We start from the raw sequence: 18,728 nt of genomic DNA on the forward strand, positions 1-18,728 counted from the left end.
CAAAATCTTTTTCTTATCTTTATTTCAAAATTTCGAAAACTTTACTAACAATTAATGTGATTGATTCAAAAATTTGAAGTTTGTTACTTTCTTGTTAAGAAAGGTCCAATCTTTAAATTCTAGAGTCATATCTTTTAGTTTCTTGTTAGTCAAGTAATCAATTTTAATTTTAAAAATCAAATCTTTTCCAAAATATCTTTTTCAATCATATCTTTTCAAAATATCTTTTTCAAATCATATCTTTTTCAAAATATCTTTTTAATCATATCTTTTTAAAAAAAAATTTTGATTTCAAAATATCTTTCCTAACTTCTTATCTTTTCAAAATTAATTTTCAAATTTTTTTCAACTAACTAATTGACTTTTTGTTTGTTTCTTATCTTTTTCAAAACCACCTAACTACTTTCTTCTCTCTAATTTTCGAAAATTACCTCCCTTTTTTTCAAAATTTTCTTAATTAACTAATTCAAATTTTAATTTTAATTTTATTTCTTCTTTTAATTTTCGAAAATCACTAACCTATTTTCAAAAATACTTTTCGAAAACTCCTCTCTCTCATCTTCTTCTATCTATTTATTTATCTACTAACACCTCTCTTCTACTCAAGAATTTGAACTCACTCTTCCCCCTTGTGTTTGGATTCTTACCTTTTTCTTCTTTTATTCTTTTCTTCTACTAACATAAAGGAATCTCTCTACTGTGGTAAAGAGAATCCCTATTATTATTTTCTATTCTCTTCTTTTTCATATGAGCAGGAGCAAGGACAAGAATATTCTTGTTGAAGCAGATCCTGAACCTGAAAAGACTCTGAAGAGGAAACTAAGAGAAGCTAAATTACAACAATCCAGAGACAACCTTACAGAAATTTTCGAAAAAGAAGAGGAGATGGCAGCCAAAAATAATAATGCAAGGAGGATGCTTGGTGATTATACTACACCTACTTCCAAATTTGATGGAAGAAGCATCTCAATCCCTGCCATTGGAGCAAACAATTTTGAGCTGAAACCTCAACTAGTTGCTCTACTGCAACAGAACTGCAAGTTCCATGGACTTCCATCAAAAGTTCTTACCAGTTTTTAACTGAGTTCTTGCAGATCTATGAGACTGTTAAGACTAATGGAGTAGATCCTAAAGTCTACAGGCTCATGCTTTTCCCTTTTGCTGTAAGAGACAGAGCTAGAGCATGGTTGGACTCACAACCTAAAGATAGCTTGAACTCTTGGGATAAGCTGGTCACGGCCTTCTTGGCTAAGTTCTTTCCTCCTCAAAAGCTGAGCAAGCTTAGAGTGGATGTTCAGACCTTCAAACAGAAAGATGGTGAATTCCTCTATGAAGCTTGGGAAAGATACAAGCAGATAACCAAAAGGTGTCCTTTTGACATGCTTTAAGAGTGGACCATTTTGGATATATTCTATTATGGTCTATCTGAGTTCTCTATGATGTCACTAGACCATTCTACAGGTGGATCTATTCACCTAAAGAAAACTCCTGCAGAAGCTCATGAACTTATTGACATGGTTGCAAATAACCAATTCATGTACACTTCTGAGAGGAATTCCGTGAATAATGGGACGCCTCAGAGGAAGGGGGTTCTTGAGATTGATGCTCTGAATGCCATATTGGCTCAGAATAAAATGTTGACTCAGCAAATCAACATGATTTCTCAAAGTCTGAATGGATGGCAAAATGCATCCAACAGTAATAAAGAGGCATCTTCTGAAGAAGAAGCTTATGATATTGAGAACGCTGCAATGGCAGAGGTGAATTACATGGGTGAACCCTATGGAAACACCTATAACTCCTCATAGAGAAATCATCCAAATTTTTCATGGAAGGATCAACAAAAGCCCCAACAAGGCTTTAATAATGGTGGAAGAAATAGGCTTAGCAATAACAAGCCTTTTCCATCATCTTCTCAGCAACAGACAGAGAATTCTGAGCAGAGCTCCTCTAGCTTAGCAAATATAGTATCTGATCTGTCTAAGGCCACTTTAAGTTTCATGAGTGAAACAAGGTCATCCATTAGAAATTTGGAGGCACAAGTGGGCTAGTTGAGTAAGAAAATCACTGAAACTCCTCCTAGTACTTTCCCAAGCAATACTGAAGAGAATCCAAAACGAGAGTGCAAAGGCATTGACATAATCAAAATGGCCAAACCTAGAGAGGAAGGGGAGGACTTGAATCCCAATGAGGAAGACCTCATGGGACGTCTCCCAGACAAGAAGGAGTTCCCTATTGAGGACCTAAAGGAATCTGAGGCTCATATAGAGACCATAGAGATTCCATTAAACCTCCTTCTTCCATTCATGAGCTCTGAGAACTATTCTTCCTCTAAAGAGGATGAAGATGTAATTGGAGAGCAAGTTGCTCCATATCTAGGAGCTATCATGAAGCTGAATGCCAAGTTGTTTGGTAATGAGACTTGGGAAGATGCACCTCCCTTGCTCATTAGTAAACTAGATACAAGGGTTCAGCAAATTTTACCTCAAAAGAAACAAGATCCTGGTAAATTCTTAATACCATGTACTATAGGTACCATGACCTTTGAGAAGGCTCTGTGTGACCTGGGGTCAAGTATAAATCTTATACCACTCTCTGTAATGGAGAAGCTGGGAATCTTTGAGGTACAAGCTGCCACTTTCTCATTACAGATGGCAGACAAGTCTGTAAGACAAGCTTATGGATTGGTAGAGAATGTGTTAGTGAAGGTTAAAGGCCTTTACATCCCTGCTGATTTCATAATCTTAGACACTAGGAAGGAGGAGGATGAATGCATCATCCTTGGAAGACCCTTCCTAGCCACAGCAGGAGCTGTGATTGATGTTGACAGAGGAGAGTTAGTCCTTAAATTGAATGGGGAATACCTGGTGTTTAAAGCTCAAGGATCTTCCTCTGCAACCATGGAGAGGAAGCATGAAAAGCTTCTCTCAATATAGAGTCAAACAAAGCCCCCACAATCAAACTCTAAGTTTGGTGTTGGGAGGCCACAACCAAACTCTAAGTTTGGTGTTGAACCCCCACATTCAATCTCTAAGTTTGGTGTTGGGAGGTTCCAACAATGCTTTGAACATATGTGAAGCTCTATGAGAGCTCACTGTCAAGCTATTGACATTAAAGAAGCGCTTATTGGGAGGCAACCCAATTTTTATTTATTTATATTTATATTGTTCTTTTATGTTTTATTAGGTTCATAATCATGTGGAGTCACAAAACAAATACTAAAATTAAAAATAGAATAAAAAATAGCAGATGAAACAGCACACCATGGAGGAAGAGCTTACTGGCGTTTAAACGCCAGTAAGGAGCATCTGGCTGGCGTTCAACGCCAAAACAGAGCATGAATCTGGCGTTGAACGCCAGAAATAAGCAGCAGTCTGGCGTTCAAACGCCAAGATTGCACCCTAAGGAAAGCTGGAGTTAAACGCCAGAAACATGCTGTAGATTGGCGTCGAACGCCCAAAACAAGCATGGAGCTGGCGTTCAATGCCAGAAACAAGCATCAATCTGGTGTTGAACGCCAGGATTGCGTGCAGAGGGTGTTTTACACGCCTCATTGGTGCAGGGATGATAATTCTTGACACCTCAGGATCTGTGGACCCCACAGGATCATCTCAGGATCTGTGGACCCCACAGGATCCCTACCTACCTCAACTTACCTTCTTTCTTCTTCACACAATCCAATAACACTCTTCTCCAAAAACCCTTCATCAATCACCTCAATCTCTCTTCCCCATCACCTCTTCACCACTCACATCCATCCACTCTTCCCCATAAACCCCACCTACCTTCAAATTCAAAATCATTTTCCCACCCAAACCCACCCTAATGACCGAACCTACTGCCATCTCCCTCCACTATATAAACCCCTCTATCCTTCTTCATTTTCACACATCACAACCCTCTCATTCATATATTCTTCTTCTCCTTCTATTCTTTCTCTTCTTTTGCTCAAGGACGAGCAACATTCTATGTTTGGTGTGGTAAAAGCATAGTTTTTTTTGTTTTTCCATAACCACTTATGGCACCTAAGGCTGGAGAAACCTCTATAAAAGGGAAAGGGAAGACAAAAGCTTCCACCTCCGAGTCATGGGAGATGGAGAGATTCATCTCAAAGGTCCATCAAGACCACTTCTATGAAGTTATGGCCAAGAAGAAGGTGATCCTTGAGGTCCCTTTCAAGCTCAAGAAAAATGAGTATCCAGAGATCCGACATGAGATCCAAAGAAGAGGTTGGGAAGTTCTGACCAACCCCATTCAACAAGTCAGAATCCTAATGATTCAAGAGTTCTATGCCAATGCATGGATCACTAGGAACCATGATCAAAGTATGAACCCGAATCCAAAGAATTATCTTACAATGGTTCGGGGGAAATGCTTAGATTTCAGTCCGAAAAATGTGAGGTTGGCGTTCAACTTGCCTATGATGCAAGAAGATGCACGCCCCTACACTAGAAGGGTCAACTTTGATCAAAGGTTGGACCAAGTCCGTATGGACATATGTGTTGAAGGAGCTCAATAGAAAAGAGACTCAAAAGGCAAGCCAGTTCAATTAAGACTGGACCTTAAGCCTGTGGCTAGAGGATGGTTGGAGTTCATCCAACGCTCCATCATCCCCACTAGCAACCGATCCGAAGTTACTGCGGATCGGGCCATCATGATCCATAGCATCATGATTGGAGAGGAAGTAGAAGTTCATGAAGTCATCTCTCTTGAATTCTACAAAGTAGCCGAAAAGTCCTCCACTATGGCAAGGCTAGCTTTTCCTCATCTTATTTGACATCTATGCTACTTAGTTGGAGTTGTCATAGAAGGAGACATCCTCATTGAAGAGAACAAGCCCATCACTAAGAAGAGGATGGAGCAAACAAGAGAGGCCATCCATGGATCTCAAGAGACGCATGAGGAAGCTCATCATCAAGAAATCCCTGAGATGCCTCAAGGGATGCACTTTCCTCCAAACAACTATTGGGAACAACTCAACATTTCTCTAGAAGGATTAAGTCATGATATGAACCAGTTAAGGGTGGAACACCAAGAGCACTCCATCATTCTCCATGAGATTAGAGAAGATCAAAGAGCAATGAGGGAGGAGCAACAAAGGCAAGGAAGAGACATAGAAGAGCTCAAGCACATCATTGGTCCTACAAGAAGAAGACGCCACCATCACTAAGGTGGACTCATTCCTTGTTCTTATTTCTCTGTTTTTCGATTTTTATGCTATATGTTTGTCTATGTTTGAGTCTTTCCTACACGATCATTAGTATTTAGTAACTATGTCTTAAGGCTAAGAATAATTCCATGAATCCTTCACTTCTCTTAAATGAAAAATGTTTCTAATACAAAAGAACAAAAAGTACATGAGTTTCGAAATTATCCTTGAAATTAGTTTAATTATATTGATGTGGTGACAATACTTTTTGTTTTCCGAATGAATGCTTGAACAGTGCATATTTTTTATCTTGTTGTTTATGAATGTTAAAATTGTTGGCTCTTGAAAGAATGATGAAAAAGAGAAATGTTATTGATGATCTGAAAAATCATAAAATTGATTCTTGAAGCAAGAAAAAGCAGCAAAAAAGAAAAAAAAGCTTGCAAAAAAAAGTGGCAAATATATATATATATATATATATATATATATATGAGAAAAAGAAAAAAAGCAAGCAGAAAAAGCCAATAGCCCTTAAAATTAAAAGGCAGGGGTAAAAAGGATCCAAGGCTTTGAGCATCAATGGATAGGAGGGCCCAAGGAAATAAAATCCAGGCCTAAGCGGCTAAATCAAGCTGTCCCTAACCATGTGCTTGTGGCATGCAGGTCCAAGTAAAAAGCTTGAGACTGAGTGGTTAAAGTCGTGATCCAAAGCAAAAAGAGTGTGCTTAAGAGCTCTGGACACCTCTAACTGGGGACTTTAGCAAAGCTGAGTCACAATCTGAAAAGGTTCACCCAGTCATGCGTCTGTGGCATTTATGTATCCGGTGGTAATACTAGAAAACAAAGTGCTTAGGGCCAAGGCCAAGACTCATAAAAGTAGCTGTGTTCAAGAATCAACATACTTAAATAGGAGAATCAATTAACACTATCTGAACTCTGAGTTCCGATAGATGCCAATCATTCTAAACTTCAAAGGATAAAGTGAGATGCTAGAACTGTTCAGAAGCAAAAAGCTACAAGTCCCGCTCATCTAGTTAGAACTAATATTCATTGATATTTTGGGATTTATAGTATATTCTCTTCTTTTTATCCCATTTGATTTCAGTTGCTTGGGGACAAGCAACAATTTAAGTTTGGTGTTGTGATGACCGGATAATTTATACGCTTTTTGGCATTATTTTTAGGTAGTTTTTAGTAGGATCTAGCTACTTTTAGGGATGTTTTCATTATTTTTTATGCAAAATTCACATTTCTGGACTTTACTATGAGTTTGTGTGTTTTTCTGTGATTTCAGGTATTTTCTGGCTGAAATTGAGGGGCCTAAGCAAAGATCTGATTTAGGTTGAAAAAGGACTGTTGATGATGTTGGATTCTGACCTCCCTGCATTTGAAATAGATTTTCTAGAGCTGCAGAACTCCAAACGGCGTGCTCTCAACGGTTTTGGAAAGTAGACATCCAGGGCTTTCCAGAAATATATAATGGTCCATACTTTGTTCGATCTTAGATGATGCAAACTGGCATTCAAACGCCAGTTCCATGCTGCATTCTGGAGTAAAACGCCAGAAACACGTCACAAACCAGAGTTAAACGCCAAAAACACGTTACAACTTGGTGTTTAACTCCAAGAGAAGTCTCTGCACGTGTAAAGCTCAAGCTCAGCCCAAGCACACACCAAAGTGGGCCCCGGAAGTAGATTTCTGCACTTAAACTTATTTCTGTAAACCCTAGTAGCTAGTTTAGTATAAATAGAACTTTTTACTATTATACTAGGTGTCTTTTTGACCACATGTCTGGTCTTTTTCCCTAATTTCGAATTTCATATCATATTTTGGGGGTTGGCCATTTGGCCATGCCTGGACCACCATCACCTATGAACAAATTAAATTAATGGCCACCAACGGATTCTATTCCGACATGATCGAGAACCGACAGATGAGTAGCCGTGATGTGACAAGAGCATTTGGACCATTTTCACTGAGAGGATGGGAAGTAGCCATTGACAATAGTGATGCCCTACATACAGCTTGCCATGGAAAGGAGTATGAAGGATTGAAGGAAGGCAGTAGGAAAGTAGAGATTCAACAGGGACAAAGCAACTCCATACACTTATCTGAAATTCCCACCAATGATTTACATAAGTATCTCTATCTTTATTTTATGTTTTATTTATTATTATTTTCGAAATCTCTATAACCATTTGAATCCGCCTAACTGAGATTTACAAGATGACCATAGCTTGCTTCATACCAATAATCTCCGTGGGATTGACCCTCACTCACGTAAGGTTTATTACTTGGACGACCCAGTGCACTTGCTGGTTAGTTATGCAAAGTTGTGACGAAGTGTGATTCACATTTGAGAGCACTACCAAGTTTTTGGTGCCATTGTTGATGATCACAATTTCGTGCACCAGTGCTGCCAATGAATTCTAGCTTATACCACGAAGATTCTGATTAAGGAATCTAAGAGATACTCATCCAATCTAATGTAGAACGGGGGTGGTTGTCAAGCACACGTTCATGGGTTGAGAATGGTGATGAGTGTCACGGATCATCACCTTCTTCAGATTAAAGTGCGAATGAACATCTTAGATAGAAACAAGCGTGTTTGAAAAGAAAACAGAAATAATTTCATTAATTCATCGAGACACTGCAGAGCTCCTCACCCCCAACAATGGAGTTTAGAGACTCATGCTGTCAAAGAGTACAAAGTTCAGATCTAAAAATATCATGAGTTACAAAATAAGTCTCTAAGGTAGCGTTTGTTTTGAAGTACTGAGACAGAAACTGAGAGATTGAGACTCAGTATCGTGTTTGTTAGTTTAGAAACTGGTACTAAAGTTTCTGTCTCTGTCTTTAAAATTTCAGTATTTCAGTACCTCCAAAAAGTAAGGACACAAGGGACTGAAACTTTTACAGATGGAGACTGAAACTTTAATAACATTTTATACCTAAAATACTTTCATTTCAATTAATTAATTCTAATTTTACTCTTTGTGCAAATTAAATTAGAGTTTCATTCTTGTTTTAATTCTTGTCTCCCATTTTGCACCAAGCAGAATATTGAGATTTATTTCAATCCATGTCTTTTAGTCTCTGTCTCTCAGTCTCAGTCTTTCCGTCTCTATCTCTCCACCAAACGCTACCTAAAAGTTGTTTAAATACTAAACTAGTAACCTAGGTTTACAGAGAATGAGTAAACTAAGATAGATAGTGCAGAAATCCACTTCTGGGGCCCACGTGGTGTGTGCTGGGGATGAGACTTAAGCTTCTCACATGCCTGGGCTATTTTTGGAGTTAAACGTTAGGTTGTAACCTATTTCTGGTGTTTAACTCCAACTTGCAACCTGTTTCTGGCGTTCAACGCCAGAATGCAACATGAAACTAGCGTTAAACGCCAGTTTACGTCGTTCATCTTCAAGAAAAGTATGGACTATTATAAATTGCTGGAAAACCCTAGATGTCTACTTTCCAAACCAATTAAGAGCGCGCTAATTGGACTCCTATAGCTCCAAAAAATCCATTCTGAGTGCAGGGAGGTCAGAATCCAATAGCATCAGCAGACCTTTTTCAGCCTGAATTAGATTTTTGCTCAGCTCCCTCAATTTCAGCTAGAAAATACCTGAAATCACAGAAAAACACAAAAACTCATAGTAAAGTCCAGAAATATGAATTTTTCCTAAAAACTAATAAAAATATACTAAAAACTAACTAAAACATACTAAAAACTATATGAAATTACCCCCAAAAAGCGTATAAAATATCCGCTCATCACAACACCAAACTTAAACTGTTGCTTGTCCCCAAGCAACTAGATAAATAAAATAGGATAAAAAGAAATCAAGAAGCAATAATATCTCAGAGTTTTAAGTGAAGCTCAGATTCTAATTAGATGAGCGGGACTAGTAGCTTTTTGCTTCCGAACAGTTTTGGCATCTCACTTTATCCTTTGAAATTCAGAATGATTGGCATCCATAGAAACTCAAAATTCAGATAGTATTATTGATTCTCCTAGTTTAGTATGTTGATTCTTGAACACAGCTACTTTATGAGTCTTGGCCGTGGCCCTAAGCACTTTGTTTTCCAGTATTACCACCGGATACATAAATGCCACAGACACATAACTGGGTGAACCTTTTCAGATTGTGACTTAGCTTTTGCTAAAGTCCCCAATTAGAGGTGTCCAGAGTTCTTAAGCACACTCTTTTGCCTTGGATCATGACTTTAACCACTCAGTCTCAAGCTTTTCACTTGGACCTACATGCCACAAGCACATGGTTAGGGACAGCTTGATTTGGCCGCTTAGGCCTAGAGTTATTTCTTTGAGCCCTCCTATCGATTGATGCTCAAAGCCTTGGATCCTTTTCACCCTTGCCTTTTGGTTTAAAGGGCTTTTGACGTTTTCTACCTCTTTTGCTTCTCTCTTTTTTTTCACTGCTTTCTCTTGCTTCAAGAATCAATTTCATGATTTTTCAGATCAGCAATAATATTTCTCTTGTTCATCATTCTTTTTGGAGCCAATAATTTTAACATTCATAAAATTCAATATAAAAAATATGCACTGTTCAAGCATTCATTCAAAAGACAAAAAGTATTGCCACCACATATAAATAATTAGAATTTTCCTTATTATGAACTCGAAAAAATTATTGCCTCTTTATTCTAAAAATCTACTATTTTATTCATGTTTGATGAAGATGAGAAAAATAAATTATAGCTTAATTGGAGATAAAATCAAAATAGAGATATAATTACTACTACTTATATATAACTTCTAAGGTAAATTCCTAATAAGAACAACTATCACAGAGTTAAGGCTAAGATTAGGACTCAACAACCTTTATTTTGGGAGGTGGATGCTCCTTTAGAATTTCATCCAATCCCTTATTTGTTTTCATCATTCTCCTATTAAAGGAGTCTGGGTCATCTTTCAGTTGAGGTAGCTTAAAGACCTCCCTGATTTTGTTAGGGTGAAGGTGAACAATCTTTCCTCTGACAAGAGTTCGATAGTCATAGAAGGCGGCTCCAGCTAATCTCTGCCTATCTGTTTGCCACAGAATAGAGTAAAATTCCTGAACCATGTTCCTTAGGTGAACAATCTTTCCTCTGACAAGAGTTCGATAGTCATAGAAGGCGGCTCCAGCTAATCTCTGCCTATCTGTTTGCCACAGAATAGAGTAAAATTCCTGAACCATGTTCCTTCCCACCTTTGTTTTAGGATTAGCTAGGATTTCCCAGCTCCTGTTTCGAATTTGCTCTTGGATTTCCGAATATTCGTCTTCTTTCAGATCGAATTTAACTTTCGGAATCACTGATTTTAGACCCATTATTTTGTAGTAATGGTCTGAATGTTCTTTGGTTAAGAACTTCCCTTGATTCCAAAGTGGTTTTGGAATATTCTCTTTCTTGCCTCTTGGAGTGGTTTATTTTTTGAATTGTGGAGGAGAGGAGGGAGGCCGAACTAGGATTTAAAGGGAAGGAGGGTGGGTTTTTCAAAATTTTTGAAGGAGATATGATAGAAGATATGATCTGTAAAATTTAAGTATGATAGAAAAAAGATGCAATTTAAAATTGAAAAGATATGAAAGATATTCAAAAAAAAAAGATAAATCTGAATTTTGAAAAGAGGATATGATGAATTTAAAAGAAGAGATTTGAGAAGAATGTAAAAAGATAATTGAGTTTTGAAAAAGATTTGAAAAGAAGTTGGAGAGGATTTGAAAAGGATTTGTGTTTATGAATTAAGATACATTTGATATCTTTGAAAAAGGATTTGAAAAATTAGGATTAAAAATTTTCGGAATTGAAGTTTGGAATATGAGAGTTTGTAACATGTTTGTGCAAGAAATCATGAATTGAAACATAAAAAATGGAAAAAGTTTGAATTGAAAACGAATTTACCTCCTCCCCACAATCTTGGCATTAAATGCCCAAACGCTGCATGTTTTGGGCGTTTAACGCACATTTGTAGCTTCTCCTGGGCGTTTAACGCCCAGCTGTTGCTTCCAGCTGGCATTAAATGCCAGAAACTCCTTTGTCACTGGGCATTTTTCTGAACGCCCAGGATGCTGTAAATCTGGCGTTAAACGCCCAGAAGATGCTTCTTTCTGGCGTTTAATGCCCAGATGGCTATCTCTACTGTCGTTGAACGCCCAGTAGATGCTTCTTTTGGGCGTTTAACGCCCAAAATAGCTCTTACTAGGTTTTTCGCACCAGTGACCTTCTTTTTGCTGTTTTATTCTCTGAATCCTTCTGTGACTCTGTGAACCCATGAAATTGCCATTTTACCTTGAAGAAAATTAATATGAACCTATAAAAATCAATTAATTGAAAAATAAGCTTTGTGAATGGCTGGGTTGCCTCCCAGCAAGCGCTTCTTTATTGTCTTTAGCTGGACTATTACTGAGCTTTAATCAAGCCTCAGTTTTGAGCATTCTTGCTCAAAATTGCTTTCAAGATAATGTTTGACTCTCTGTCCAATAACAATGAACTTTTTTTTATAGTCATTATCCTGAAGCTCTACGTATCCATATGGTGACACACTTGTAATCACATATGGACCTCTCTACCGGGATTTCAATTTCCCGGGGAATAATTTGAGCTTAGAATTAAATAGTAGAACTTTCTGCCCTGGCTCAAAGACTCTAGAGGACAGCTTCTTATCACGCCATCTTTTTGCTTTCTGTTTGTAAATTTTTGCATTTTCGAAAGCATTGAGTCTGAATTCCTCTAGCTCATTTAATTGGAGCAATCATTTTTCTCCAACTGACTTGGCATCAAGGTTTAGGAATCTTGTTGCCCAGTAGGCCTTATGTTCCAGTTCCACTGGCAAGTGACAGGCTTTTCCATACACCAGCTGGTATGGAGAGGTTCCGATAGGAGTTTTGAATGTTGTTCTGTATGCCCACAGAGCATCATCCAAGCTTCTTGCCCAATCCTTTCTCTGGTTAATTACAGTCCGTTCCAGGATTCTTTTAAGTTCTCTATTAGAGACTTCAGCTTGCCCATTTATCTGTGGATGATATGGAGTTGCCACCCTGTGGCTAACTCCATATCAGACCATAGCAGAGTAAAGCTGTTTATTGCAGAAATGAGTGCCCCCATCACTAATTAGTACTCTAGGGACTCCAAATCTGCTGAAGATGTGTTTCTGGAGGAATTTCAGCACTGTCTTAGTATCATTAGTGGGTGTTGCAATAGCTTCCACCCACTTGGATACATAATCCACTGCCACCAGAATATAAGTGTTTGAGTATGATGGTGGGAAAGGTCCCATGAAGTCAATACCCCAATACATCAAACAACTCAATCTCCAAGATCCCTTGTTGAGGCATGGCATAACTGTGAGGCAGATTGCCAGATCTTTGGCAACTGTCACAATTAAGTACAAGCACTCGGGAGTCTTTATAGAGAGTAGGCCAGTAGAAGCCACTTTGGAGGACTCTTGTGACTGTTCACTCACTTCTAAAATGTCCTCCATATTGCGGTCCATGCCAATGCCATAGGATCTTCTGTGCTTCTTCTTTAGGCACACATCTACGGATTACACCGTCTGCACATCTCTTGAAGAGATATGGTTCATCCCAAAGATAGTACTTTGCATCTGTGATTAATTTCTTTGATTACTACCTACTATACTCTTTGGGTATGAATCTCACAGCCTTGTAGTTTGTAATGTCTACAAACCATGGTACCTCCTGGATGGCAAAGAGTTGCTCATCCGGAAAGTTTTCAAAGATCTCAGTAAGAAGGAGGGACGCCCCTTCTACTAGTTCTATTCGGGACAGGTGATCTGCTACTTGGTTTTCTGTCCCTTTTCTGTCTCTTATTTCTATATCAAACCCTTGCAGAAGCAACACCCATCTGATGAGTTTGGGTTTTGAATCCTGCTTTGTGAGTAGATATTTAAGGGCAGCATGGTCAGTGTACACAATCACTTTTGATCCTACTAAATAAGATCTGAACTTGTCAATGGCATAAACCACTGCAAGTAACTATTTTTCTGTGGTTGTGTAGTTCTTCTGTGCGTCATTTAGAACACGACTAGCATAATAAATGACGTGCAGAAGCTTGTCATGCCTTTGTCCCAACACTGCACCAATGGCATGGTCACTGGCATCACACATTAATTCAAATGGTAATGTCCAGTCTGGTGCAGAAATGATTGGTGCTGTGACCAGCTTAGCTTTCAGAGTCTCAAACGCCTGCAGACACTCCTTATCAAAGATAAATGGTGTGTCAGCAGCTAGCAGATTACTCAGAGGTTTGGCAATTTTTGAAAAATCTTTTATAAACCTCCTATAGAATCCTGCATGCCCCAGGAAGCTTCTAATTGCCTTAACATTGGCAGGTGGTGGTAATTTTTCAATTACCTCAACCTTAGCTTGATCCACCTCTATTCCTTTGTTCGAAATTTTGTGCCCAAGAATAATTCCTTCAGTCACCATAAAGTGACATTTCTCCCAGTTTAAAACCAGGTTAGTCTCTTGGCACCTCTTTAGAACAAGTGCTAGATGGTTAAGACAGGAGCTGAATGAGTCTCCAAATACTGAAAAGTCATCCATGAAGACTTCCAGAAATTTTTCCACCATATTAGAGAAAATAGAGAGCATGCACCTTTGAAAGGTTGCAGGTGCATTGCACAGACCAAATGGCATCCTTCTGTATGCAAATACTCCGGAATGACATGTGAATACTATTTTCTCTTGATCCTGGGGATCTACTGCAATTTGATTATAACCTGAATATCCATCCAGGAAGCAATAGTATTCATGACCTGCTAGTCTTTCTAGCATCTGGTCTATGAATGGTAAAGGAAAATGATCCTTTTTGGTAGCTATATTGAGCCTTCTATAGTCAATACACATACGCCACCCTGTAACTGTTCTTGTAGGAACCAGTTCATTTTTTTCATTATGAACCACTGTCATGCCACCCTTCTTAGGGACGACTTGGACAGGGCTTACCCAGGGGCTATCAGAAATAGGATAAATAATCCCAGCCTCTAGTAATTTAGTGACCTCCTTCTGCACCACCTCCTTCATGGCTGGGTTCAGCCGCCTCTGTGGTTGAACCATTGGCTTAGCGTCACCCTCCAATAGGATCTTGTGCATGCATCTGGCTGGGCTAATGCCCTTAAGATCATTGATGGACCATCCAAGAGCAGTCTTATGTGTCCTTAGCACTTGAATTAGTGCTTCCTCTTCCTGTGGCTCTAAGGTAGAGCTTATGATTACAGGAAAGGTATCACCTTCTCCTAGAAATTCATATTTCAGGGATGGTGGTAATGGTTTGAGCTCGAGCTTAGGAGGTTTCTCCTCTTCCTGTGGTATTTTCAGAGGTTCTATTATTCTTTTTGGTTCCTCCAGATCAGGCTGAGCATCTTTAAAGATATCCTCTAGCTCTGATTCGAGACTCTCAGTCATATTGACCTCTTTTACCAGAGAGTCAATAATATCAATGCTCATGCAGTCGTTTGGGGTGTCTGGATGCTGCATAGCTTTGACAACATTCAACTTAAACTCGTCCTCATTGACTATCAGGGTTACTTCCCCTTTTTGGACGTCAATGAGGGTTCGTCCAATTGCTAGGAAAGTTCTTCCCAGAATGAGAGTTGCACTCTTATACTCCTCCATTTCCAGCACCACAAAGTCAATGGGAAAGGCAAATCGCCCAACCTTGACAATCATATATTCAATCACGCCTGATGGGTATTTAATGGAGCCATCAGCAAGTTGAAGACATATCCGGGTTGGTTTGACTTCTTTAGTCAAACCAAGCTTTCTGATAGTAGATGCAGGTATTAGGTTGATACTTGCCCCAAGATCACATAGAGCTTGCTTGGTACAAGTACCCTCTAATGTATATGGTATCATAAAGCTTCCGGGATCTTAAAGCTTTTCTGGTAAGCTTTTCAGAATGACTGCACTACATTCTTTAGTGAGGTAAACTTTTTTAGTTTCTCTCGAATCCTTCTTATGACTTAAGATCTCTTTCATGAACTTAGCATAAGAGGGTATTTGCTCAAGTGCCTCTGCAAACGGAATCTTTATTTCAAGAGTCCTGAGATAGTCTGAAAAGCGGGCAAATTGCTTATCCTGTTCTGCTTGGCAGAGTTTCTGAGGATAAGGCATTTTGGCTTTGTATTCCTTAACCTTAGTTGCTGTAGGTTTATTGCCTATAGATGTGGGTTAAGAAGCCTTTTTAGAGGGGTTGCTATCAACACTTGTATGTGTCTGATCTCCCACTGGTGTTTGAATGCCAGGGGTGGAAGCTGAAGTAGCGTTACATGCCAACTCCTTAACTATTTCTGGCGTCTAAACGCCAGAAATGAGCTTCCTTTGGGTGTTCAACACCAACTTTTTGCCTGTTTCTGGCGTTTGAACGCCAGAACTGAGCATGGGTTGGGCGTTTAATGCCAGCCCTTCACCCTTTTCTGGCGTTTGAATGCCAGAATTATTCCTCTCCGGGCTCTTACTGTCCTCAGAGGGATTTCGGGTAGCAATTTGTTCATTTCTTGGCTTCGTGCTGCCTTGAAGTGAGGTATTTAATGTCTTCCCACTTCTTAATTGAACTGCTTGGCACTCTTCTGTTATCTGTTTAGATAACTGCTGTTCTGTTTGCTTCAACCGCACTTATATATTCTTATTAGCCATTCTTGTGTCTTGTAGTATCTCCTTGAATTCGGCTAGCTTCCTTGTTAGAAAATCTAATTGCTGATTGAATTCAGTAACTTGTTCTGCAGGACTGAGTTCAGCAGTTACTATTTTAGCCTCTTCTTCCATGGAAGGTTCACTGCTTAGGTACAGATATTGATTTCTGGCAATTGTATCAATGAGCTCTTGAGCTTCTTCAATTATTTTTCTCATGTGGATAGATCCACCAGCTGAGTGGTCTAGAGAAATCTGAGCTTTCTCTGTAAGCCCATAATATAAGATGTCTAACTACACCCACTCTGAAAATATTTCAGAGGGGCATTTTCTTAGCATCTCTTTGTATCTCTCCCAGGCATCATAAAGAGATTCATTATCTCCTTGTTTAAAGCCTTGGATGTTCAGCCTTAGCTGTGTCATCCATTTTGGAGAGAAATATTGATTCAGGAATTTTTTCTGACAGTTGTTTCCATGTCCTTATGCTAGCCTTAGGTTGGTTATTTAACCACCTCTTAGCTTGGTCTTTTACAGCAAATGGAAACAGTAATAATCTATAGACATCCTAATCTACTTCCTTATCATGTACTGTGTCAGCAATTTGTAAAAACTGTGCCAGAAACTCTATAGGTTCTTCCTGTGGAAGACCGAAATACTGGCAACTTTGCTGCACCATGATAATGAGCTGAGGATTCAGCTCAAAGCTACTAACTCTGATGGAGGGTATACAGATACTACTCCATATAAAGCAGTAATGGGGTTAGCATATGACCCTAGAGTCCTTCTGGACTGTTCATTTCCACTTAGGTCCATAATGGAGAAAGGGAGATGATGTGGATTTATTTTATTATATAAGAAAAATAATTTTTGAAATAATAAAATGAAATAAAATAAAAACTAAAATTAAAAATTAAAAATAAAAATAAAAAAAAATTGAAAAATATTTTATGAAGATTTTCGAAAAAGTGAGGAGAGAGAAAGTGGTTAGGATATTTTTGAAAAAGATGTGATTTTTTTTAAAAATCTTAAAAGGATAAGATTTTGAAAAATTTTGAAATTGAAATCTGAATTTTTATGAAAAGTTCCGAAAAAAAATTGTTTAAAAATAGTTAGAAAAAATAATTTTTTTATTTTTGAATTTTATTATGAAAGAGAAAAACACACAAAAGACACAAGACTTAAAATTTTTAAATTCAATGCTCCTTGTTTTCAAAAGTTTTGGAGGGAAAACACCAAGGCACACCAAACTTAAAAATTTTAAGATCAAAACACAAAGAAGAATCAAGAACACCTTGAAGACTCACAAGAACAACAAGAACAAAAGAAAGAACACCAAACTTAAAATTTTTAGAAAACCAAAAATAAATTTTCAAAAATTAAAGAAAATTAACAAGAGAACACCAAACTTAAAGTTTGGCACAAGATTTAATCAGAGAAAAATTACTTTTGAAAAAAGTTTTAAAAGGAAGATACCCAATTGCCAAGAACATAAGCCAATGCTCTAGCCAACTGAGCTATAAATTTAACGTGTTTTAATAAGGTATTTAATAAATAAAAATTTTTTGAAAACTAAAAATTTGAAAATGCACAAGAAAAACAAGAAAAGACACAAAACAAGACAAACCAAAGATCAAACAAGAAAAATTGACAAGAACAATTTGAAGATCAAGGAAGAACAAAGAACATGCAATTCGAAAATTGAAAGACAAAGAAAAGCATGCAATTGACACCAAACTTAAAATATGACACTAAACTCACACAAAAGATTCCAAGAAAAATTAAAAACTAATAAAGAAAAATAATATTTTTGAAAGATTTTTAAAAAGAAAATAAAAGACTCTGACCCAAAAGACAAAATTTACCTAATCTAAGCAACAAGATTCACCGTCAGTTGTTCAAACTCAAACAATCCCTGGCAACGGCGCCAAAAAGTGCACTGGGTCATCCAAGTAATACCTTACGTGAGTAAGGGTCGATCCCACGGAGATTCTTGGCTTAAAGTAAGCTATGATTATCTTGTAATTCTTAGTCAGGATATCAACTATAATTATCAGTTGACTTGCAAATGAACAAGAGAGCATGAAATAAATACTTATTATGCAGTAATGGAGAATGTGTTGGAGTTTTGGAGATGCTTTGTCTTCTGGTACTCTGCTTTCCCCCTGTCTTCTTCTTCACGCACGCAAGGTTCCTCCTATGGCAAGCTGTGTGTTGGTAGATCATCGTTGTCAATGGCTACCATCCGTCCTCTCAGTGAAAATGGTCCAAATGCGCTATCACCGCACGGCTAATCATCTGTCGGTTCTCAATCATGTCGGAATAGGATCCATTGATCCTTTTGCGTCTGTCACTACGCCCAACACTCGCGAGTTTGAAGCTCGTCACAGTCATCCAATCCCTGAATCCTACTTGGAATACCACAGACAAGGTTTAGACTTTCCGGATTCTCAAGGGTGTTGCCAATGGATTCTAGCTTATAGCACGAAGATTCTGTTAAGGAATCTAAGAGATACTCATCCAATCTAATGAGTGTCACGGATCATGGGTTGAGAATGGTGATGAGTGTCACGGATCATCACCTTCTTCAGATTAAAGTGCGAATGAACATCTTAGATAGAAACAAGCGTGTTTGAATAGAAAACAGAAATAATTGCATTAATTCATCAAGATGCTGCAGAGCTCCTCACCCCCAACAATGGAGTTTAGAGACTCATGCCGTCAAAGAGTACAAAGTTCAGATCTAAAAATGTCATGAGTTACAAAATAAGTCTCTAGAAGTTGTTTAAATACTAAACTAGTAACCTAGGTTTACAGAGAATGAGTAAACTAAGATAGATAGTGCAGAAATCCACTTCTGGGGCCCACGTGGTGTGTGCTGGGGCTGAGACTTATGCTTCTCAAGTGCCTGGGCTGTTTCTGGAGTTAAACGT

At 38.2% G+C, this 18,728-nt stretch overlaps 1 non-coding gene across 1 annotated transcript; it reads right to left on the reverse strand.

Moving 5' to 3' along the window:
- Positions 1-1,277: 1,277 nt before the first annotated feature.
- Positions 1,278-1,385, reverse strand: LOC112715485 (small nucleolar RNA R71). The gene has a single exon (XR_003159716.1). It is a non-coding gene; the product is annotated as a small nucleolar RNA R71 (small nucleolar RNA).
- Between the last annotated feature and the right edge of the window lie 17,343 nt (positions 1,386-18,728).

The sequence above is a fragment of the Arachis hypogaea genome, chromosome 1, assembly GCF_003086295.3.
Source record: "Arachis hypogaea cultivar Tifrunner chromosome 1, arahy.Tifrunner.gnm2.J5K5, whole genome shotgun sequence".
Lineage (NCBI taxonomy): Eukaryota > Viridiplantae > Streptophyta > Magnoliopsida > Fabales > Fabaceae > Arachis > Arachis hypogaea.